The sequence below is a fragment of the Lissotriton helveticus genome, chromosome 1_2, assembly GCF_964261635.1.
Source record: "Lissotriton helveticus chromosome 1_2, aLisHel1.1, whole genome shotgun sequence".
NCBI lineage: Eukaryota > Metazoa > Chordata > Amphibia > Caudata > Salamandridae > Lissotriton > Lissotriton helveticus.
Window position 1 is genome coordinate 137,178,040 of NC_136058.1, and position 25,942 is coordinate 137,203,981.

Genomic DNA, 25,942 nt, shown 5'->3' on the forward strand with positions numbered 1-25,942 from the left:
TTTGGAATGCAGTTGGTGGCATATACATTTACCAATTATATGTCGCTTCAGAGGGCATCAGTGGTTGTTAAAGGTCCTAAAGCCAAGTTATTGGCTTGAGGTTGCGGCACATTTTGTATGTTTTGTATGTGGATGTTTGGGTCTGCTACCAATCATAAGTCTATTGGCTTGAGAGACACGTAGGGATTCTGACAGTCTGAATGAGTGCCCTATGGCCCTTACTGGCAAGATATAAGGCAGAAACATCAGGACTCAATAAAGATGTAAGGCATATGTGGACATGTGGACTGAATAAGGATAGTAAATTCCTTCCCTTTACCTGTCCATGCATAACTGTGAAATTGTATCTGAGTAACTCATCATCATACTCTTTATTTAGGTAAATTACCATAAAAGAGATACATAATACAATAATTATGGTAAAATGTATAATTTATTTAAAAAAATAAAACCAAACATCTAGTTTATTTATAGATTAAGAGTACATAAACAACAAGCCAAAGTACATACCCCTATTCAGTCCATAAATAAGTTATACTGCCAATTAATACGTTTAAAATTGCCATGTAATCTATAAAATCTTAGCTATCTATATCCATTAAAACAATTGCATCAGTCTGTCTCTTACTTATCAGCCAAGAATGCAAAATAAATCTGGAAACAGCGAAGATCATATGGGGTGCCGAATCATTTTGAAGAATCGTGTAGACCACCTCATTTTTTGTGGAGCCAATGTTCCTACAGATCTTGCCCTGGTATATGCTGGGCAAAAGAATAACAAGTGTGGTATATTTTCCTTCTTATATCCACACATGGGGCACACCATGTCTTATGTGTTAGACGGTCCTGACCATTTTGAAGTAAATGCATAACATGGTAATGATCCAATATGAACTAGACATACAGTTTGTTTTCTAGATTGGATTCAATATTGTCACAAAACGTTTCTAAACTATAAGAGCCCTTTGCTGCTATAAAAGAAGTTGGTCAAATGTATTGTGCTTGCATTAAAAAGTTATTAAACTTATGTAACTTAAATTGATATTTTAGTTCCTTTGCACGTATGGTTGGACAATAACACACAGGATCAAACCAAATATTAGCCAAACCCATCCCCCAAAAAATATCTTTGACAAATTTAACACAAGAGAATTTAGTAACAAGGGGATGTCTAAATATTTCCTCCAACCCGCTATGATAGAGTGATAATTCAGGAGTAACCCTCAAGCGTCTCCAAAAGATCAAAGTGGGAAGTTCAATCTTTTCAGAAATCGGCCTGAGCCCTAATTCCAGTCTCAACTGAATCAAAGGAGTACTTGCCAGTAAGCACAGTAGATGTCTCATAAACCTGTTTTTGGCCATTACCAGGGATTTGGAATTTTTGTGCCCCTTGATCTCCACACCATAGATGGCAACCTCCAATGCCAGATTGGTATGCAACTACAGGACTGGAGAAACAAATATATAGTGGTAACTCTCATGCAATTTGTGCAGGCCCCCAATGTGCTGTTAAGTTTCCGCTTAGCTATATGATGCGTCCAATCCATCTTTTCACCTAAGGTAATTCCCAACTAATCAAATAGGTGGACCTGTTCAAGTAGAATACCCTTGATTGTCGTATTAGGCCATGTGGTATGGCATGGGTTAAAAACCATGTATTTGGTTTTATTTTTATTTATTTCCAGGTCCCACAATGTGCAAAACCTGCTAAAATGATCAAGTGTTTTATGTAACCCCATCAGCGATTTTGCTAGAACCAGAACCCTCCGCCTTCTAGTCAAGGGGCATCATTGTCACAGCTATTGAGGAAGGTAACTAGATCATTCAAAAATAGGGTAAATATCTGAGTAACCAATAGGGAAGGAAATAGATTATTGATGGTGACAAAGTGGACAAAGTGATATAGAGCAAAGACATATTGCCGACAACAAAGATAAGAATTGTCAAAACAGTGATTGTTTCTGTAACAAGGTATGGATGTGAAAGCTGGATGACTAATAAAAAATGATTGTTGCGTATCCCATGCACTGGTAGACAAACAAATCAATCAATATTTGATCAGATAAACAGGAACTTTTACAAGAATCTTTTGTGATAAACAATACACTCAAATATTTGGCCACATAATGAGAAGAGAAGTCTCCTTAAAAAAACATTATGCTGGGAATGATGGAAGGAAAACGGAAAAAGAGGAAGAGGAAGACCAGGATCACAGTGGTTAGACATAGTCAAGAACAATGCGAAAAAGAATCACCAAGACCTAAGAAATTATGCTATCAACTGAAACAATTGGAGAACTTTTATCCATCTTTACACGAAGAGTCAAGCATGATTTAATGGACATAATAAGAACAACTTCAAGATGATTTTAGATTTGCATGGAACCACTATCTTTGATCTCCCTTTACATAATATCAAGAATACCCATATTTGTTGCTTGTGCCCATCCCGACATAACAGTTGTTGGAATTTAGACAGGCCTGATGATAAATCATGTCACAAATTGTGAGTGAAGGCTCTTTTAATAACTGTCCAAGGTGAAGCCAACATACATTAGTTGTAACCATAACTTTGAGTTTCTATCCCTAGCTCTGCCCACATGTGAATGTTAGTTTATAATTAGGGAAAAGGAATTGCTTGTTCTTCATCTTCTCTTTCCTAATTTGTGTACTGATACTGAATATAAGTACACAAGAATGCATTTGGATTTGCTATCAAGGCTTATATAAACAGAAAAGTCAGCTATATTTCATATTAGAGTTCTCCAGTAACCTATTATTAACAAAGTGTGGTACTATGCGTTGTCAAGAGAGGGTACAGATATTCTGCAAGAAGGATGCAGATTTCAATTTCCCTGACAGGATTCTCTGACGACACTGCCAAAGCACTAATTAGATGCCTCCATCTGACTAGAGGCTGGGGGGAGACAGAAATGAAACTTGAAAGAATGCAAAGTAGGTAGGACTTCATACACCAAAATGTGTATTTCAAAAGTAAAATATTACAACTCTAATGATCTATGGAAACAAACAATTTCATACAATCACACTCCATGCAGGACTCCTCTCATCTTTGAAGGACGTTGACTCATAAAATGGCATACAAATAGAGTACATCTGTTCGAAATACCACACACAAGAATTATTATGAAGGAAGAAAGGAAGGTCAATACCATTAAAACCAAACCAACCTGAAAATATCTGGGATACCCATTACTGCCAGTTGCTCACAGAGGATGTATTCATGCATCTACTGTCAACTGTCCACTAGAGAAAGGATCATAGGAGCTTCAAGAAAACAAGATTTTTCCAATGTAGGAATCCAGTATGTAACCAGAGAGGTGAAGCAGCAACCTAATCCAAAATCAAAGAAAGAACAAGAAGCTGAACTACACTACACATTTTCAATATTTCTCCTATGTAAGACTCTAGGGTAGCAACCCTGAAAGGCTTAGATGTGTCCTACCACCAAGGCAAGAATTTCTTGACCTTCATAGAAGCTGGTTTCATATTCTAACATCTCAGGGGACAATCTTCCACTGGAATCCCTTTCACACATATACAACTGGAAAGACATCTGAGGGTTGTATGACATTATAACGCATGCTTTTACCCAGCATGCCGTTGCAAAGCAATTTTTTTACCCCGACTTGCTGTCGGGGTGTGCTGGAGTTTGGAATAGTATAATTTACCATTCCAACTCCATTCGATGCAACAGTAGGGTAGGTGTTAGAGTTAAATCCATTTTCATTGCAATGGCATGCGGGGTAAAAGCATGCGTTGTAATGCATGCACTGTAACAGTTGTTTCCCCATCTGAGATATTCCGGACTCTTAAGCCTTTGCTAATCCTATACACTCTCACAGACACTTTCCTCCAAACCGAGGGATGTAATTGCAAGGTTCTGGATCAGCAATTAATGAACTACGATTATAATGAAATTCAATACTAAGATTTTCACTTTTCAGCCCAACTCTTAAAGGTGGTTAGGTCTTCTGTAACCTGTTTTTCTAACCAACACATTTTACATTCTATGCTATTATTGGTGACCCATGAAATAACTTCTGCTCTAAAGAAATGTATCTTGGATTTGCCAGTATTATAGACTATTGCACTGCACATAGTATGTCACTCCGTAGAGAATTACCTAGTATCTCAATCACCACAGCAAGAGATCAACTAGGAGGTCTACGAGTCTTGTTTGTTCAGCAGACCTGAGGGTAAAGTAGAATACCTTCTACACCTCAGACCCACTCTTACTTACCTCACTTTTACTTGGAACAGACTTCATTGGTAATACAGTAAATCCCTCTCACCAACACTTATTTTCTTTGAAGTGTGAACACTGAGGTCCCCACCTCAATCATCCAGTTCCTCACCCTGTCTCTCAATTCTATGTTAAACATGCAAACTCTCATAACATGCACAGCTTTCTCCTTTCTATTTCTACAATGGTAATGAATATATTTATCATTTCTACGTGTCGTGTCAGATTTCACTTTTCCTTAATAACCTTGCATTCAACTCTTTCTTTCACTTTGTGCTATTAGTTGGCTAAGGTCATTCCCTTTCTTGACCCTATTTACAAATCTCAGGATGAATATTTACAGTCATTTGAATCTGAAAGAGGGGTACAAGAAAAATGAGAAGATGAGACAGAAAGTCCCAGGTTGAGGGATCAAATGGAGAGAGATTCACAAGACAATGTGGAAAGGGAAAGATGGGTACCTGAGTACAGAACACAGGAGTTGCATGACTTGTCATAATGTTCACACTTCCAGCTCATAAAAACATGTTCCATTTAGTACCTGTACAGCTCCCTCAATTGAAAAATCCTGCAGATGAAACTGTACATTCTGGGATCTCGAACTCTACCACGAAGCCAAGGAATTGTCAAAAATTAAAATATAGAAAAAATAGTTTATACTAAGATAACAAACTAGGGAGTGACATGCTCCCTTGCTAATTCTAGTCTGAATCACATTAGACATCATTTTATCGCAAACCATTTAGAGAGCAGAGACAATAAATTCAATCTCTACTCACTAAACAAAACAACATATGTCTAAATAAAACTTTCACAACCTAGACAGATAGTATTCACAGACATTCTGTAAATATCATATGGTGTGCAAATGTTTACGGTTAGAACAACCAGGAAAATGTAAATACATCACCATACTAAATAGGCTGTCTCCCACACTTCCTAAATGGAAAAATAAGGAGTATTAGCACTAATTGAAAACTAACCAATCTACCTGCCAGAATGATTGGCTGTTTTACAGTTGCATCCTCTAATTTAAAAGACTATTCAGATGAAGAAGAATTCTGAAAGGTGGATTTCCACAACGTCTCTGTTTGTGATAAGATGATATCACTATGAATATGTATAATTTGCCTGCACCTATACCTCAATTCAGATGTTTCTCTCAAATTTTAATCACAATTATTTTAATTCTGTTTTTAACATGACCAGACTGTTTTGGGGGTCAAAAGAAGGCGGCCCTGTCACCTGAAATTTGTTTAAAAAAAACTGAGGAAATCATTTAGCTCAGAATTCTTGAATTGACTTTAGAGCACTTGATACAAGTCTCCTTCTGTATGGATACTGTATCTGACAGAATAAAGCTATCTACTATTATCATATCAATTAACTCTAGCAGGAAACTTGTGGGACAGATAAGTAGAATGGTGACTACCTCTGAGTTCAAGATTTGAAGCAATCTGCATCATCCCTTAAGCATGCCGAGCTTTTACATGATTTTTCCTCTATGTAATATAAGTCTCTCTCCTAGCATAGTAGGCAAACATTAGCTTGACAGCCAATATTTTATTTTTGGAGTTGTAATTTTTTATTAAAGTATCACAGGATATACATGCAGAACGTAGATACATGGTTGTAGGTTTCAGTGGTCAGTCATCAATATAACATGTTTTTACGTTTCAATTTTTTTTATTTACTTGAGTTTTATATGTATCGCTGGCTTGACCCGGAGGTATCAGAGCACTTTACATAAGGACATAGCGAGATACAAGTTGCAAAAGTATCACAATAGTTACATAATGGATAAATAAACAATACAGGAGTAGATTAGCGAACACGAAAGTCAGGATAGGAAAGATCTGGGAAAGCAGGTAATCCACAGGAAGGAGACAGCAGCGGGGAAGGAAACAAGACAAATGTCTGAGATCTGGCTGGGTAGGTGATAGTCATAGTGGTGTGCAGGGCAAGTCTTCCCTTTAGCTGTCGGGGCAGCTCCACTGGGAAGTGGCCATGTATGCGTTTAGGGCTCCACCAGAGAAGAGTGAGGATCGGGAGGGGATCAGAAGGCTAGAAACCAAAGATGGGTGGTAGGCGCTGGCGAGGATGGCAAGGTAGGAGAAGGGGTGTGGTTTTGGCAGCCATCTTAGAGTCAGGCACGTCAAATCTATTAGTCTCCATGGTTCAGTGCTAGTTCTAGTTGCCACCAGTTCTAAAGATGGTTAAAAAGCACAGTGCTAAAAGTCCTGGAAGAAACATCAAGATCCTGGTCTCAAAGAGACGGCTGGAGGGGAGCCAATGTAGCATTCTCAAGCAGCAGCGATGATCTGGGATGCTTCTGTGAGGCGCTGGGTGTGTGCTGTTCTTTGTTCTGCGGTGAGAACCATCAGCTCTGGAAACTCTACTCTGAGTCACCTTGGAGTGGGTGGAACGGCAGCCACGCACTGGGCCACAGGTGTTAGCATGGGGAGCACCAGCATGTCAAGCAGCAGGCTCCTTACATTAAGCGGACACAGTCTTAATTAAATTGTTGGTAAGTGTTTATTTATTTGTTTATTTGTAAAGAGCCAGAATCGACCCACAAAGGGGTATCTCTGCGCTCGGACGGGCAGCCTGTGGAGAACTGTCTACTAAAAATCAGAAACAAAAGAGAAAGGTCTTAAGCTGTTTCCTGAAGTAAAGATAATCTGTACACTGTTTTAGTTGTAAAGGGAGCTTATTCCAGTAACGGGGGCCCAGATAGGATAGGGACTTCTCACCCTGTCTGGTCCTTTTAATTCCATGTACCACAAGAAGGGATTTAGATCCTGAGCGGAGACCTCCGAGGTGTGTAGGGGACGAATTTATCAGCAAGGTAGTTGGGGCCAGAATTAGACAGGGCTTTGTATATAGTACAACAAACCTTGAACTGCACTTGCTCCCATATGGGGAACAAGTGGAGCTGATAAAACAGAGGTCGAGAGGCAGTCCTGGGGGGAGCGTTCAGGATCAGACGTGCCGCCGTGTTCTGGACGACCTGTAGTCTGTTGAGGGCAGCCTCGTTGGCGGAAACCAACATACCATTACAGTAATCCAGGCGACTTAGAATAAGTGCCTGGGTCAATATCTCCTGGGTCGAGTCAGGGAGCAGAGGGAGGGGGCGGCGCATCAGACCCAGCACATGAAAGCAGGAGCTAGCTATCTGGGTGGCATGCTCCTTCATGGTGAGAGCCTGTTCAAGACGAACGCCTAGATTCTTAACACAGGTTTTTGGAACGGGGAGGGTACCCAAATCGGTAGGCCACCAATCAGGGGTCCCCATCAGTTGGGCTTCGCCAAAAAGCATGATCTCCGTCTTTCCCACTTTGCACTGAAGAAAACTACTTCTCATCCATTGTGAGATGTTTCTCATTCCCGAAGAGAAAGTGGCCTGCACTGATGTAGTAAACTTTGCAAATGGAAAAAGCAACTGGGTGTTGTCAGCGTATGAGATAGTGGGATACCCACAACTCCTTAACAGATTGGCCAAGGGAGCCACATAGATGTTAAACAGAGTCGGGCTCAGACAAGAGCCCTGTGGTACTTCCTTGGTCAACTCTGTTGGAGCAGAATGATAAGGACCAAGGTTAACCGCCTGTGAACGAGAAGATCAGAGGAAGGTTCGGGTCCCCTTTGTGATGTGGGAGGTCTCCAGTGTTCACCTCTGTATGCAAGAAGGGTGCCCATGTCTGTAAGAAAGGGTCAGTTTGATCCTGCAGGTTGTAGATGGCTCATTCGTAGGAGGCTTTTTGGATCATGGCTACCGAACACGACTCCTGTGTCTGCAGAGAAGGCGTCCTCCATTGACACAGGATACAAAGTTTGGCCATGGCCATTACTGTATGGTTTTGATAGTTCTTGTGATTGTCGCAGGTAATGCAGAAGCATCGTGGAGGGGTAAGTGGCAAGTGGATTGGCATAGAGACGCTCAAGGTCCGGCCCACGTACGACCAAAAGGTTTACACTCAAGGGCATTCGCATATAACATTTGTTGTGTCACAGCGGGTATTTGTGCATCTCCAGCAGTTGCCATGCGGGAGTAGGCCTGCCCTGTGCAGTTTCATGGGTGTCCAGTACCACACAATTTCAGCTGCGCCTCCCTGGTGCCCTTGTCCAGGGCTTCTAGAACGTCCGCCCATTCATCTTTATCGTATGAGACTGAGATCCGTGATTGCCGCCTGTCACACAGCGTGCATGACAGAGGCTGCGAGAAGAGGTGGGACGAGAGCAATCCATACAGTCCAGACATTACCCCTTTGTAGTATAGCGCTACTGGCAAAGTGGGCAGGGACCATGGATGGGGTCCCAGGCACTGTCACCGGCAGTGCCGCAGTTGGGTGTGTTTCCAATGCTCTGTCATTGGGAGGCCTAACTCCTCTCCTATTTGCGCCATTGTCTTCAGGGAGCCGTTGCTGAGGAACTGGTCAAGTGTATGTATGCCCGTTGCCTGCCATACGGGCCACAACAGTGGAGCTTTTGCGTGTAGCCGAAGGTGCTAGCCCAAGAGGCGGTGCACTCGGTGCCATGCTTTGCACTTAGCAGACAGTATTGAGTTAGCAGTGTCTCATGCATGGTCCCCATACCATATAGGGTGGATAGTCTCAGCAGAGAGCAAATGTTGTTCTAGGGGTACCCATTGTGGCGTGTCCGGGGTCTCTGGAAGCATGTATGCAATCTGGGAGAGATGCAGGGCCAGGGCATAGTGTGCTACTGAGGGAAGGCCCAGACCCCCGCTGGTGCAGTAAGCCTGTAGCTTGGCGAGGCTATGCAGGGTTTTGAGGAGCCCCATACAAATGACATAATCCTGGAGTCTATCTGGTGCAAGGTGGTGAGGGGTATCTGCACAGGGAGCATCCCAATTGTGTACCTAAAGCACAGGAGATTTACCACGTGGACAGCCTGCACTCTGCCCCACATGGAAAGCCCCACCACCTTCCATTTCTCAAAGTTGCACAGCATTTGGGTGATCAATGGGTTTAAGTTGTCCGGGACCATTCCTGCCAGGCCTTACTTCACTCAGATACCAAGATATTTAAGGCACAATTTTTGCCATTGGAAGGGGAAACCATGGATGGCTTTGCTCTTATCCCAATTGATTTTATTCCCAGGGAAGGAAAGAAATCATCAATGATCAGGAGTAGAAATGGCAGGAATCGGCGCAGGTCTGTAAGAGTTAGCAAGATGTCGTCCACATAGAGATACATTTTGGAGTCTCCAACCGGGAGGCGTATGCCCCTGTTATTGCCCGAGTTACGGATGGTGGCCAGAAAAAAGAGGAGTGGGGAGAGGGGGCATCCCTGGTGTGTTCCTCTATGGATTGGAAAGGGATCAGATAGGAAACCCCCGCAGTTTAGCTGCGCGGTAGGGTTGTCATTGAGCAAGCGCACCTTGGCAATAAATTGGTTGCCTAGGCCGAAGCATTCCATCACCTTTAATAAGTAGTCCCATTCAATGTGCTCAAGCGCCTTTTCCACATCGAGCGAGAGGGCAAGCACATCCGAGGTAAGGTCCTTAGCCGTCCAAAACGTGTGTGCAAGGGTGCGTAGATGGTTTCTAGAGGAACAGCCCGGCACGATGCCCACCTGCGAGGCATGCACCAAGGAGGGGAGCACTTTCTGTAGGCTGGACGCCAGGATGCTAGCCAGGATTTTATGTCCCAATTGAGCAGTGAGATGGGAGGGTAACTGCGGTATCACAAGGCAATCAATGTTTAAAGAATTTTTTTTTCCCAGTACTAATAATCGTACAATAGTTGTAGCTAAGCTTTGAGTTTTCAAGTTTAAACTACAAGCCTGATGATTTAATATTTTTTCTCAAGGTATAAAACTACGTTATGGAAGCCACAAGGCACAGACGGGTTACTGAGCCCAAACCGTACTTGTTGAGGTCATTTGATACTATTGCCCTAGGCTATGCCCTACGCTGGCTCTTCCAACTGTGTCAAGTACACCCTTTATATGCTTCATTTTCAGAGAAGTGGGGGTGAGCTGACAAAGGCTTCCCAGTGTGGTAGTGTAGGGGCAAAACCTCAGATCTCAACAGTCAATAACATATTGTTAAGCCCACTGCTAATCTTTAATCATACAATGTAATAGTACATTAGACAGCACAATTAGGGGATTCCGACAAAAGGCTATAACCCTGTTTGCGATCTTACATGAGGCACTACACCCTTCCCTACACTCCCCCCCTCTAATGGACTTTCCCAACATCTACTATCCTTGGGGAGCAATATGGTACAAGACACTGATTAGTACAGTTGCAGTTCACTGAGTTTGCTGTATGGCTCACAAAATAATAATAAAAATAATAATAAAGGAGCTTATAGAGCGCCTGGTAACGCCGTCCAGCACTTCATCAGCTGTGGCCTTCATAGGCTGGGAGAATAGGCCTGGCTCTTTACATAAGGAGCTGTCATAAGACCTCACTCTCTTTGACATAGAAAAAAAGACCTAGTCACACTAATGAGTCTTTAAAACTGTATATGCTGCAACCACCAATGTATGCGACTTTCCCAACTCCTGGACAGTGATCCAATATCCACTATGAAAGCACATTCAGTCCACACACAGGATACTAGTTTCACATGCTGTAGTTCACTCAGGGTAGAGGCACATGCCCTTTAACCATAGACATTCCTGTCCAAACACAAGTGTTTGCAGAGTTTCCACTATGGACCACTCAAATTGCCCTCTTGAAGCCACCTTTTCCTCCACATACAGCGTTTTATATCGTTATTGCTTCACAATTATATTGCTTCTGGGCATCTTAAAGGTCAAGCATTTTGGAGAAATGTCTTGGCAATGAATGTAACAAGTGTACAAATATTACAGCGAGGAGCTTACTTGATGTAGTGTCTTGCCAGGACACAGGCTAGTTGTTCCTAAGTGTAACCCTACACTGAACACCCACCCACCACAGACCTCACTGGGTCAGGTGACTCTGTTAATAAAAGAGGCCGAGCGCACGTGCTCGAGGCCAGAGTTCCACTCCCCAACTGGTGTCCCGTGTCGCAATTATTTACATCATACGGGCCTAGGGCCCCATCTTTACAATGGCGACGAGGTCGGTAGTGACGCCCATGCGTGCCACTGCCAAGCATCTGGAAGAAAGGGGGAGAGAGCTGCCCGCCTAGAGGGCACCCCCTGCAACACGGCATGATGTGCCGAGAAGCCTGTGGGCACGTCGGAGCCCCGCGACACAGCCGGAGGTGACCGGGAAGCCTACCCCGCACCTCTCGTGTCCAGCGTGTGGCCCCCCCTGCATGGAGGTGAAGAAAGAGCCGTGCGGAGACCACCCGCATCGGCCGCCACCGAGCTAGTACTTGACGCCCCAACAAAACAAAGCAAGCCCACGCGGAGCCCACCCGCGGGGCAGGAGAGGCCACCAGTGAAAGACAAAGAAGCCGAGTGCCCACCTCGACCCGCAGCTGAGGAGCCGACCCGTGGCGGGTCCAACGCAGGAGGTGAGCCCGCAGCGAAAGGTGAGGTGCCCGCAGCGTGAGAAGAGCTGCCAGGCACTGTCCCTGCAAACGGAGCCCACCCGCGAGGCGAAGAAGGCCTGTAGGCCGGAGGCGAGCCTGGGGGCCGCGCATGCAAGAAGCGACCCCCCCCATGTGACCGTTATCACAAGCGGAGCCCACCCGCATGGCTAACAATAAACATACTCTGAAGCAGGACCAGCGGAGCCCACCCGCGGCCTGCCTATAGCGCCTCCTGTCCCCGGCAGCCCGGCAGCGGGACACTGAATGCAAGCGGAGCCCATCTGCTGTGACATGAACTGAGGCTGCAGCGGCCGCCAGCAAGTGCCTCCAGAGAACGCCCAGGCCAGCGAGAGCCCACCTCGCTGCACCCGGTCTGAGCCCCGCATTAACCCCCCCCTTGCGGCACAGCGTGTGTGCTGTGGAACTGCAGCGGGGTGAAGAATCAGCAAAGGAGCGCCCGCAGCGTGTCATGAGCTGCAGGGCGCGAACACCGAAGGCAGAGCCCGCCCGCACACACAGCGACCTAGTGCACACCCCCCCCCCTCCGGCAGCACGTGAATGAATGAGCTGCTGCGGGGAGGGGAGGAGTGCACTGAAAGACTGAGCAAGCATGCCCCAGCTGCAGCACCTGCTCTCCCCCGCCTCGCGGAGTGTGTGAAGTCAAGGGCTTCCGTGGGCGGGGAGAGCAACAAGAGACTGCCCGCAGCGATCAGAGTGACCCCCGCCCCCACAGCCCGTGAACACTTTGCCTGTTGCGAGGGGCAGGGAGCGGGGAAAAGTAATCGGAAGCCTTGCAGCGAGGCCAGGGGAGCCCAAAGTACATTGCCACAAACGTAGGGAGGCTGGTACCGGCATATGTTCACCCTCCCTCTCAGAAATAAATGAAATAAAAAGGACCTACCTGCCATCCACGTAGCCCAGCACCGGCAGCTCAGCTCCATCTGGGAAAACCGAACGAAGCTCCAGAGAAGCACACAAAGAGGTAGACTGCCAACCGATCTATCCAGCACTGCCATCTAGTGACCGGCTGTAAGAAGAGCACAGGAGGGAGCAGCAAACAAGCCTTGGGCCAACCACTTACAGATTGTAATCCTGGACAAGCCAAATAGTCATAACAGCAGCACAGAGGGAAATGGCCACTGTGTGATAGCAGAAAGGTAATACTGGACAGGAGCACAGCCAGGCGAGCCAGCAACGCCAGAAGCGCAGGAACGCACCAGAAACGCTAGGAACACACCAGGAGACAGCGCAGGAATGCGCCAGCAACGCAGGAACGTGCCACGAGGTGCAGGAACGCGCCAGAAGCACGGAACCGTACCACAAAGCGCAAGAACGCGACAGGAGTGCAAGAACTCCACACCTGCATGACAGGACCGCGCAGCACTGCGCCGGAACATGCCAGGAGCGCCAGGAATCAAGAGCGCCAGAGTGACGCTGCACAGCGAAACGCCAACGCCACGGGACAGCGCACAAAGGTCCCCAAGAGAGACAGCAACGTCTTGCAGCAACCAGAGCGCCATCGTCAGCACGCATGGCGGCATGCACCAGAGAGGCACCAGGAGCGGTGACGCAACCCTCCGCCACACAGACAAAGTGCGCCAACGCCAAAACACAGTTATGGTGAATAGCGACCACGAAGAAGATAGCACAGCATGACGACTCATGCCGAAGATGAAAGCCGACCACCCAGTCTGATCACCAAGGAAAGAAAAGAAGCAACAGAGAAGATCGCGACAAACGGTCCAGTCAAAGAAGAGAAGAACACCATGCCGTAGAGCTATGCCCAGACCAGAGAGAAACAGGTGGAGTGCACGCTGCCTGGGCAAGACTGGTCGGGAAGGCCAACGACAGCAAGAGGACCAGACCACGTCGCAAGAAGGAACATGGAAAGGAAGGGCACGACGCCATGAAGAAAAGGAAGGAGGAACAGTAGAGCCAAAGGAACCCGACGAGACAGGAGAGTCATGATGGAATTGACCAAGGAAGGGTATCCTAATTGAAGGCAACAGAAGTGATCAAGTAACAGTAACAGGTCTAGTCAACAAGCCTGGGGAAGACAGTGTCCTACCACATGGACCAGACCAAATGGACGACATGTAGAGGGCCCACTACATGGAGAAGCCTTGTTAGCATGAGCAAGCAAAAAAAAAGAAGACCGGACCGCGTCGAGGAAGAGAACGAAGAGGAAGAATGGAGTAACACAACATCACTCCACAGAGGAAGAGAGAGAACCACAGTCAGCACACAGGAACATCGGTGCTGTCCAAGGAGCATCGCAACAGTCCACACACGGTACATCGGTGCTGTCTAAGAAACATCGCAACATCCGTGTGGATCCCAGTAATCCCTACAACCTGCATTCGAGGAGACCAACCAATGAAGAACCGTATGGGTGCCCCGTGAACCTGAAGCTTGCCGAAGCAGAGCATACCCGAGCACTTGACAATCCACCCTTGTTGACTACACAAGACTCGTCTGTGGCCCTGTCCGAAGTTCCACAGCGACCCGCTCAGCCCACACGGTCACGTGTCAGTCCAGGGGGCAAGGGCCTCGGCCGCATGTCCTGTGAGAGAGGAATCCGGATGGGAGAGGTGCAGCAGAGGCAGCTCCACGACAGGCAACAGGAAGCACGAAGGCCCCAGGTGAACACCTGGCAATGAGAAACGGTCTGGTGAAGACACTGAACCCATGTCCTAACGGCAAGACCATCCTGGCGGATGACATCAACACCCCCGAGGACATCATGAGAGACTTGGCGGTGAGTCCGTTGGCAGTTCCTCAGCGACGCTTTTGCGCGGCTCATGCGAAGCCCCGCACGGTCCACCCGGTCCCATCATGTCCGGCAAGAGGGTCCTCCCAGCGTCTCTAGTGAGAGAAGAGTCCAAGCAGGAGAGGCCAGTCTTCGAGGCTCCAGTGAGAGAGGAGTTTGGCAAGAAAGGCAAGTCAGAAGTTACTTGGTCGGACGGAGGTGTGAAGGCATCAAGATCAGCAAATCCAAAGAAAGACCTCTCGTGCCGCAGTCGTCTCCAACAACCAACAAGCGTTGTCATCCACTGGACCAAGAACACCTGCGAGACCCCTCAAGGGTCACACCCACTCTGCTCCCGATGCTCCAAGTGATGAACACTGTATATAAACGTCAACACAGCAACACAAGGATGATCTGAAGTACACCGCTGAGGTGAAGCTCATCTGATTGACTTTGCAGTCCAGAACTTTTGACATCTCCCAGCCGGCCGCCTGAAGAGAATCCGTTGGGGGCTGTAAATTTCTGGTATTCTGTTATTCTTGCAGGTTGGACATTCGCTTTTCCTTTCATTAGATTTTGTGAGGGATGTAGTTTCCTGCCAGGACACAGTCTAGTTGTTCCTAAGTGTAACCCTACACTGAACACCCACCCACCACAGACGTCACTGGGTCAGGTGACTCTGTTAATAAAAGAGGCCGAGCGCACGTGCTCGAGGCCAGAGTTCCACTCCCCAACTGGCGTCCCGTGTCGCAGTTATTTACATCATGCGGGCCTAGGGCCCCATCTTTACACTTGACACTGACAAAATATAAATGTCACATCAAAAACAGTGATTCATGTTCAGCTATCTATTCACCGAACGCCAACTTAACTCAGTTGATGTTTCCGCGGAAAGATTATTAGACACTGCTCTTTGGTTGTAAGGAACACGATTGTAGATTCAAGAAAATGAATACTGTTAATAAGAATACATTTGCTTTTAAGGTCCATAGTGTTTCAATCTGACCTACATGTGAATATATTTTGGAAGAACATGACCCGTCCTAATGTGGAAAACCTAAACACTAAGCCTTCAGGCAGCTTTGGAAACAATATTTACAGACAGACAGTGCTACTGGAAAATGTGAAGAAATGTAATTCTTCAATTAATTACATTTCTGAATAACAGGTACCTTCACTTCTCTTGGTATTTGTTGTCTCCTTTTGTCTTCCTTCTTAGCCTCATTTCATTACCTGCTCATTGTTAAGATATGAACGATTTGTTAATTTTAAAATTCACAAATTATTACGTGAAATTGTGAAATGTTTTGCTGTATATACAGGGGATAACCTCCTGTCCCGGTAATTTGTATTAGGAAAATATGTTGTATATGAAAATCTAATGGAAAATATGAAAAAACAAATCATTTACTACAAATATAACTTTACAACCCCTTCAGTGATATATAAAATTTTCTTTTTTATTGAATAAGAAAATGTAATAACATTTGACGATAAAGTGATAAAGTGCATATGTACAATTATGATCATTTCGTTGCAGCAGACCAACATTTTCTTTACATTGGGTACAGTCATCTTTACTTTATGAACGCCTATATCCGAAGATTTACTCATTCCTGCAGGGGGGAATCATTAAACAGTGTATACAACAATCTTCTTCATTTGTTCCATGCCCCCAAATCTTGGTCCATTTTTGTGGGCACCCTCTCCCTTTATATATCACCCTCTCCGTCTGCATGCACCTCAGTCACGGAACTTGGGCTCCGTGGCTCCCTTCCAAGTTCTCGCTATATTGCGTTTTACCACCACACACCTAAGAGAGACCCATGTTCTCTGTTTTCCCGTCAAGTCCCTTGCATCCCATATGTTGAGGAGGCACCATCGGGCGTGACCTCCATAGTTTTCCTGCAGACTTCCCACATTTTCGGTGTTACTTTCCCCCGATACGTGTGCACAATCAGGCAATCCCACCACTGGTGTAAATACGTCCACACCTGTCCACAACCTCTAGGGCATAGTGAGGAACTTAAGGTACCCATTTTAACTAGTGCTACACTAGTATAATATGCTCTGTGTAAGAACTTAAGCTGAATTAATTTGAACCTGGACCGAATTGCCCCTCACAGGGGGGATGCCAGTGCCTCCTGCCATCTTTCATAATCTAAGTCACCCAAACAGCCAAGAAGCTCCCTCATGACCTATATGTACTTTCACTATAGGAAGTTCCTCTAATGTCACAGGCATACACAAAAAATATCATCACTTTTTTTTGGATTTACTCATTTATTATATTTTTGAAAATCTTTTTTTCTTTCGTATATCATTTTATTAAATACAAAAAGACATATCATATGCATTGTACAAAACTATTTTGAATACAGACCATAAATATACATTTTATACATCAATTACACAAATTCATAAATTCTAAAAACAAAAGCTCATACTGCTAAACCAGGTAGAGAACCCAAAAAACACACACACTCACAACATACATTCTAAGCATGCATCACTACATACCATTCACATTATGTCTGTCGTCCGATATACAACCATAGTTGTTTGATCTAAATTAAGAGACAATGGCCAACGCGTTTCGGTGGAGGAACAGCAATGTAGACCACCTTCATCAGGACCAACCAGAAACAATTTCAACAATGGATCTCTAGACCTGGATTTAAAATCTCTTTTTCAAACTCTGTCACAATATAGTAACTATTTCACTCTTCAAGGAAACACAGGGAATTTCTCTTGTCATACTGGGCTGCATTTTGTCCAGTCCACAATCTAGGATACCTATAAGTACACCGTCCATTAAGGGTGTTTGATTCTGTGATAAGGTAAATGCGAGATCCTCTTGTCTAGGGCCTGGGGGATTTATTACTTGCAAAGTTGCATAACGAGCAAAGGAAACACGGCATATTCCTTTCTTCAAACACGAGAGGCTCCCTCTTCTTACAATGGTTGGAGGAAGCACCACACTTCCTATTGTGATTTAATTTGGCAGTAAGTTACATGATATGAGGAAACTTCAACTTTCCTATTGGCCTTAGATTGAGCAATACTTTTCAGAACTACGCTGAGTTCACAGAAGATAGTCGCCCCGGCATCCGACCGCAGATCGTCTCGCAGTACTCCATTAATAAAAGACCGCTTCCTTAAATACCGGTTGGAATCCGTCAACCACATCATCCACCCACTTGGTTCGGATTTTCCCATACGATTCTGGTGTATTATTTAATATCTTCTTATAAGTCACTGAGATTGCTTTTTCCTTAAGATAATCATCAAGGAGTCTGTCCTCTGAGGGCGAGGCAGCCGGGAGATCCGTACCCTTGGGGACTGCCTTATATAGTGCATTTCGGACTTGGAGGTATCTGAAAGTTTCCCTCATGCTTAATTCATAATCTCATTGGAGGTCACTGAAGGGAACCACTTTGCCTCCTGCCCACACATCCCGACCCTTGAGAGCCCAATGAGGTCCTTTTTGTCGAATCCGGAACATTTTGCCACAAGCCCCAAATGATCCGTCTCCAGAAGGGGGGTGACCTGTGTAATCTTGTTTTTTTATCTCAAAGCGGATGTCGCTGTATGCCATGATGTAACCTAGTCGCAGTTGGGGTATGCACTGGGCCATAATTCCTTCTCCCATACAGTTCCGTTTGATAAGACCTTGCTGTCATATTATATCTGTCCATCCTGTAGGCGGGTTCTGTCACTGGCCAGTGAACCCAGTGATATGTGACTACTAGCTGGGAGGCCCAGTAGTAACTTTTGATTGCTGGGAGGGTGATTCCTCCATCATTTCCTGAGCTTTGTAAATGAGATGTGGGGGATGCCGTTATTCCAGAGAAGGGTCCGGACTTCTGACTCCACAGCCTGAAGATGCAGCGTATGGTGTGTTTAGTAGAGGGTAAAAAATTTGGGGCAGGGCCATCATTTTATATAGTGATGCTCTACCCAGCAACGTGAGTGGCAAGGTCTTCCAATGCTGCACATTGTCTTCTAAGCGACAAAGCGGTGGGGAACAAATTGTTTTCGTAAAATGTCACTGGATCTGTCGTGACATAAATACCCAGGTATTGAAAGCCTTCGGTGACTATCTTGGCTCCGCAGTGTATGGGCAGACTAAAACACCTCCCGGAAAGTATATAGATGAGTGATTTATCCCAATTTATAGTGTAACCTGAGTATTTTTGAAAAAGGGTGAATATGTGTAAGATTCTGTGTATTGGGAAATATGGTTTGGCCAAATAGAGTAAAATATCATCGGCATAGAGGGAGATTCTATCCTCCTAGTCCGCTGTCCAATTTAATCCCCTTATAAGGGGGTCTTCTCTAATCCAAATTGCCAATGGTTCAACAGACTAGAGTAAATATCAGTGGGGAAAGTGGACACCCCTTTCTCATCCCTTTCTGTAGGTTGAAAATTGCTGACCGGACCCCATTTACTGTCACTTTTACAAGAGGCTCCGAGTAAAGGAGCCTCACCCATGACAGGAATTTCTTTCTGAAGCCATAGCGTTCAAGAGTCGCAAACAAGTAGGGCCACTCAATCATATTGAAAGACATTTTGGCATCAAGGGACATTATCACTGCCTCCTCTCTTATGGTCCCAGCCCTGCCCAATGCCCCATTAAGATGCCGAAGGTTGAGTGCCTAAAGCCGGACTGATCAGCATGGATCAATTTATGGAGTAAGGGTGACAGCCGCGTGACCAAGATTTTTTCCAGGATCTTCACCTCTGGGTTTAGCAACGAGATCGGCCAGTATGAACTGCACTGCTCAGGAGGTTTCCCCTGCTTATGGATCACTACCACATTGGCCTAACTTTGAGTTTCAGGGAGGATCCCATTAGCAACACTTTCTTCATATATATCTACCAAGTAAGGGGCGATAGTGGATGCGTTTGTTTTAAATAGCTCAATAGGAAGACCACTCAGTCCCATCACTTTTCACGATTGTAATGCTCCAATTGCTTTGACCATTTCTTCTTTGATGAGGTCTAAATCCAGCTCTTTCACCACTGTGTCATCAAGAACAGGAAGTTTGAGGGTGGCTAGCAACTCCTGTGCCTCTTCGTAGGGAGATGTACCTGATGGCTCATATATCAATTTAAGGTGTTCTGCGAAGACCTCCGCTATACTGTTCTTATCTCTGAGTCGGTCCCCCTCCTCTGTCTCAATATCAAAACCCATATAATGGCCTGTTCACTCTTGTACAACCATGCAAGTAACTTGCTCGCCTTGTCCCCTATCTCATATACACAACATTGCGTGGTGCATAATGAGCCTTAGCCGCCTCGTCGGCATTGTCTCTACGGGCCTGATTCACAGAACTAACTTAAGACAAAATCCTAAACCTACTACCATTTTCGTATTCACAGAAGGCACTTACTCATTTTGGTATTCACAGAAGACACTTACTCATTTCGGTATTCACAGAAGTTAGGACTCCTAACTTTAGGACTCCTAAATGTATGTATGTATGTATTGTGTATTTGTATAGCGCTTTACTGTCACCCCAAGGGCATCCTGGCGCTTGAGATCACTGTCAGCAACAGAAACAACATCTTACACTGCCCTAGGGAACAAGTGGGTCTTCAACGCTTTTTTAAATGGTAGAAGGTCCCTTTGACCTCGCAAAAGGAGTGGCAGAGAATTCCAGAGTTTAGCCGCTGCGACACTAAATGAGCGTCCACCCATCCTCACTCTCTGGAATCTCGGTACCACCACCAACCACGCAGAAGAAGAGCGCAAACATTGCGTGGACGAATACCATGAAAACATATTCTGCAGTGGGACCGGGCTCTGTCCATGCAAGGCCCTGAACATCAGGCAGGCAGCTTTGTACTGAACACGTAAATGGACCGGCAACCAATGTAAGTCCCGGAGAGCAGCGGTGGAGGAGCTGAAGTTAGGGCGAGAGAGGGCCAGCTTGGCCGCCATATTCTGCACCCGTTGCAGCTTACATAGCAACGTTTTAGGGGCTTCCAGAAGTAGAGCGTTGCAATAGTCTAAACGACTTAAGATGGTCCCACGCACTACTTCTAGTCTAGACTGTTCAGGTAGAAGGGGCAAAACTTTACGGAGCATGCGCAACAGCATCATGCACGTAGCCGTGGTCTTATTTACATGTATATCCAGCTGCAAGTTAGGCCCAAAAGTAACCCTTAAGTTACGTGCAGACTCAGCGGCTGACACTGTCTCAGGAAAGGTCGAGGGCCAAAAGTTGTCGGGGAGTGAACGCGGTATTTTATCAGAAGAACAATAAAGCACCTCCGTTTTTTTGCTGTTGAACTGAAGGGAGTTAGATCGAAGCCAGTCAGCTGTAGCTGACATACAGCAATGGAATGTTTCCAACGGGACCGAGTTGTTTCCTTCCAGTGAAAGACCAATTGGGTATCGTCAGCATAATTGAATGATGAGATACCGAATGATTTTATCAGATGGACCAGAGGGCGAAGGTAAAGGTTGAAAAGTATGGGGCTGATGGCCGAGCCCTGTGGTACCCCCTGCCCCACATTCCTCACCTCCGATCTAAATGGGGGCAGCGCCACCACCTGCCGTCGGTTGTTCAAATAAGAGACCAACCAATCCCTTGCCAGCCCGGTGACCCCGCACTCTTCCAGTCTCCTGATGAGGGTAGAGTGGCAGACCGTGTCGAACGCGGCTGACATGTCGAGCAGCACTAAAAAGGCTGCCCGACCCATGTCAACCCGCGAACGAAGGTTGTCCAACACGGCCACCAGCGCAGATTCAGTCCCATGCGCTGGACGGAAGCCAAATTGTGCCTCATCAAACCAGGTGTTCTCTTCCAGGAAACCGGACAGTGCGCGGGTCACTAGCTTCTCCATGATTTTGATAGGGAGCAGCAGCAAGGAGATGGGTCTATAATTAGACAGGCAGGCAGGGTCCAATGTGGGTTTCTTTAAAAGAGGTGACACCACTGCCAGCTTCCAGCACTCGGGAAAGATTGCAGTGTCAAAGGACTGGAGGCAGATGGAATGCAAGGGCTGGAAAAGTTCATCTTGGAACACCTTCCAGAACTTAGGAGGCAGTGGGTCCAAGGGGGAGCCCGATGACACAGTTAGTGCCAATTTACAGAACTCCTCGTAGGACGGGCTGGGGAAGCAACAAAGCTGGGGTCGACTGGAGTAGACCGCCAAGGCTTCCATGCTGGGAGAGCAACAGGTCAGCTGGGGTCGACTAGGTGCAGCGTCCGGAGCTCCCAAACTGAGAGAGGGACCATCCAGCTGGGGTCGACTGGGCGAGACGTCCGGAGCTCCCAGACCAGAGGAGGACGGTGCTGGGCGCTTTAGTCCCTCCAAGATCGTGGCAATCTTCTCTTCAAAGGCACTTGCCAAAGACTCACATAAAGCCTGCGATGCGGGAACATTATTTGCCGCGCAGGTAGGATGCGTCAAGTCGTTGACGATTTTAAACAGCGCCTGAGATTTGTTAGGCGATTCAGAAAAGGGGGTGCTGATGAACAGAGTGTCTGAATTAAGCAGACCACTCTTACCCAGTCCAAAGATCAGGGCTTGATCCATCACCGTTATTTAGCTCACTGCCCCATCCCAGCTCAGAACCTGGCTATATGCAAATTAGTCTGTCCCTGGCCCAGTGCATCATGGGAACAGGGCAGACCAAACTACCAAGCCAATTCTTCACCAGAAAGGAGACAAGCTACCGGGGACCGGTTTCTGGCATTTCAGCCTCGTCGGCCCGGCTTGCTTGAATCCTGATGGAGCAGTGAGCAAGGGACTCATGTCTGAGTATACCCTGCCACACCTATAGTGGCCAAAAACGATTCAGAAAAGGGGGTGGTGATGAACAGAGTGTCTGAATTAAGCAGACCACTCTTACCCAGTCCAAAGATCAGGGCTTGATCCATCACCGTTATTTAGCTCACTGCCCCATCCCAGCTCAGAACCTGGCTATATGCAAATTAGTCTGTCCCTGGCCCAGTGCATCATGGGAACAGGGCAGACCAAACTACCAAGCCAATTCTTCACCAGAAAGGAGACAAGCTACCGGGGACCGGTTTCTGGCATTTCAGCCTCGTCGGCCCGGCTTGCTTGAATCCTGATGGAGCAGTGAGCAAGGGACTCATGTCTGAGTATACCCTGCCACACCTATAGTGGCCAAAAACGATTCAGAAAAGGGGGTGGTGATGAACAGAGTGTCTGAATTAAGCAGACCACTCTTACCCAGTCCAAAGATCAGGGCTTGATCCATCACCGTTATTTAGCTCACTGCCCCATCCCAGCTCAGAACCTGGCTATATGCAAATTAGTCTGTCCCTGGCCCAGTGCATCATGGGAACAGGGCAGACCAAACTACCAAACTACCAAACTAATGCTAGCTATATCCCGCCGAATGCGGGTGAGATCCAATTATAGTGCCAGTAAGCCTAGCTGAACCCCGGCCTAAGGAAGAGCGTCACTAAGGTACCGTATTTTCTGGCGTATAAGACGACTGGGCGTATAAGACGACCCCCTACTTTTCCTTTAAAATATAGGGTTTGGGCTATATTCGCTTGCTCATAAAATGACCCCGGCGTATAAGACGACCCCCAACTTTTGAAAAGATTTTCAAGGGTTAAAAAGTCGTCTTATACACCAGAAAATACGGTAGGCAAGAATTAATAAACTAAACAGTAGGCTATGCAAACTATGCAGCGCAATACAAGCAGCGCGAAGTTAAAAGAGGAGTCACACAAGTTAAAATTAAAGCAGCAGCAGTAGCATTCTGTGAATACCGAAAGTCTTAAAATTAGGATTTGCCTCAATTTAGTAGTAGTAAAGTTAGGACTCCTAACTTTAGGACTCCTAAATGCCTTCTGTGAATACCGAAAGTCTTAAAATTTTGATCTTTCTCGTTTTAGTAATTTTAAGACTTTCAGTATTCACAGAAGGCATTTAGGAGTCCTAAAGTTAGGAGTCCTAACTTTACTACTACTAAATTCAGAAAAATCCTAATTTTAAGACTTTCGGTCTGCACAGAGGGCATTTAGGAGTCCTAAAGTTAGCAGTCCTATCTTTACTACTACTAAACTGAGAAAAATCCTAATTTTAAGACTTTCGGTATTCACAGAAGGCATTTAGGAGTCCTAAAGTTAGGAGTCCTAACTTCTGTGAATACCGAAATGAGTAAGTGCCTTCTGTGAATACCAAAATGAGTAAGTGCCTTCTGTGAATACCAAAATGGTAGTAAGTTTAGGATTTTTTCTTAAGTTAGTTCTGTGAATCGGGCCCTGCATTCTTTTTGCTTTTGCAGCAATTGTGTACGATGTTGGTGGTTGCCAAGTTCACTAGCTCATGTTCTAATTGGGACATTTCTTCGTCTATCGTATGTAACTGCCTTTGCTTTTCTTTTTATATCCTGCAATCACTGATACTCCCTGCCCCCTGATTATCAATTTATAAGCCTCCCATAAGATCATTCTCTTTAAAATAGTTTTCTGTTGCTTCAATGAGCCTCTCCCGTATAGACTGCACTCGTAAATCCCTGGGGTCTAGTGTCATCTCGTGTCTCCTGGCAGAGGGGTCACCTCCATAATTTACTATAACTGGGGAATGGTCTGAGATGCCTCTGGGAGGTGTGCTACCTCCCTGAACATAGAGAGCTGTTCGGCTCTACCGAATATATAATCTATTCTGGTCAGACTTCCATGAATTCCCGTGTGGGGGGTATACTGGCGTTATGATGGGCTATAAGCTCTTCAAATATAAATCAGGCCCATTGCTTTTAAAAATTCTCCCAGACTCCCCCGGCCGACTCTTGCTGTTTCGGTGGCCTCCTATCCAAGTCCCCATTCAGGGTTACGTTACAATCCCCCCAATCAACGATTTCCCCCTAATGCAATTTAAGGATATGTGATCCCAGATCAGCCAAGGCTGATGAGTGCAGTCACGGCAGAACGTAAAGGGAAGTAATGCTGAGTAATCTGCATTCCCAGGTGCCCAATAGGGTCACGAACCTACCCACACTTCAGTGATAGATTAACTAACCCTCCTCTACTGACAAGGTATCTACCTTATGCCTTTATAAATATGCACTCTCTTATTCTGTTCTATTAGTTTCAATCTTGTCTTTGTGGAACTAATAGTTAACTATCAGCAATAGTATGTGGTTCCTGCTCGATACCACTTGTGCCTTGAGACATAGAGTAGTAACTCTGCAAACATTTAAGACGCAATTATATATTCAAATGAATATTCATTAGCCTTGGTGTGCAATTTCTTCAAAATTCTTTATGAGAATAAACACAACCGTCATATGACACAATCCCTAAAGTCTTTAGTACCTGAGTTAACTGTGCAAACAGTTCAAAGATCATTTCCCAAACATGAAAGACTGTTCTCCAAACAAATTCTCTAATTGAAAAGTAAGGGCCTGGATGCAGCAATATTGTAGGATGATTGCTTAGCAGGGACACCGTGGAACACGAGGAAACTTCTTCTGAATTCTTAAAAATTGTTTCCACTATCTCTAAACAATGAGTATTCAGGTATACATTAGAAATGTAGTTTTGCTGTCGGGCACTGTCCCAGGGGGCATTCTCTAAAGACGTAAAGACTTTTGCTAAGTAGTGGTGACACTCTGTGACAGCTGCCAGCCTCAAAATGAGCTTAGCACAGGCAGGTTTGGAGATTTGCTCCCACTCACCTGCAGAGTCATGAATGGTAAGCCATACGATCTGTCAACAGGTATGTAAATTCCCATGTTTCTTTTCTGTGATCAAGTGAGCATCATTTCTCTGTTCACTGAAAAGGTCAATCTGTGGAAGAACATTTCTCTTTTTCAGATCTTTCTGCAGCTTCTTGAATTTGTATATGTCTTGTGTCTCCAAAGTAACACAGCTTTAGACTATTGACCATTTTACTACCATGTGTTTTGTGTGCATTGTTGTTCCTTCATATGAATAGGTAAACCAAAAGTAGCAATAAAAAGAATAGAGGAATAGTCTTTCCTATCAGAATTGGGTGAGCATTTGTGTGGTAAGCTATGTAAAAGATCCTTCCAAATTTGATCAGTTCTAGGACATTGATCCTCATACCCAGTATAAAAGCGGTCATGAGGTCATGCAGACTTAGATTTGGTATCAGAATTCCATTATGCAAAATCTTCAGTTCCTTGTTATATAGCTTGTATGACTGGTGCATAAGGCATGTATGTTACAATTGGTACAATTCACAGAAGGTGCATACCATATGACAGAAACTGCACATTTTCATTGCATAGAAGATGTCATGTAGTACACAATGCAATAGTAGAGAGTCATGCAAGCACAACAAAATTATGATAGATCCTTTGAACAATGTATCTTCCATGCAAATGAGCAAGCCAATTCTTCTGCAGTAACATTACTTAGTATGGAACTTACACCTAGAGAATAGTTTCTTCTGCATAGGATGTAGACCAACT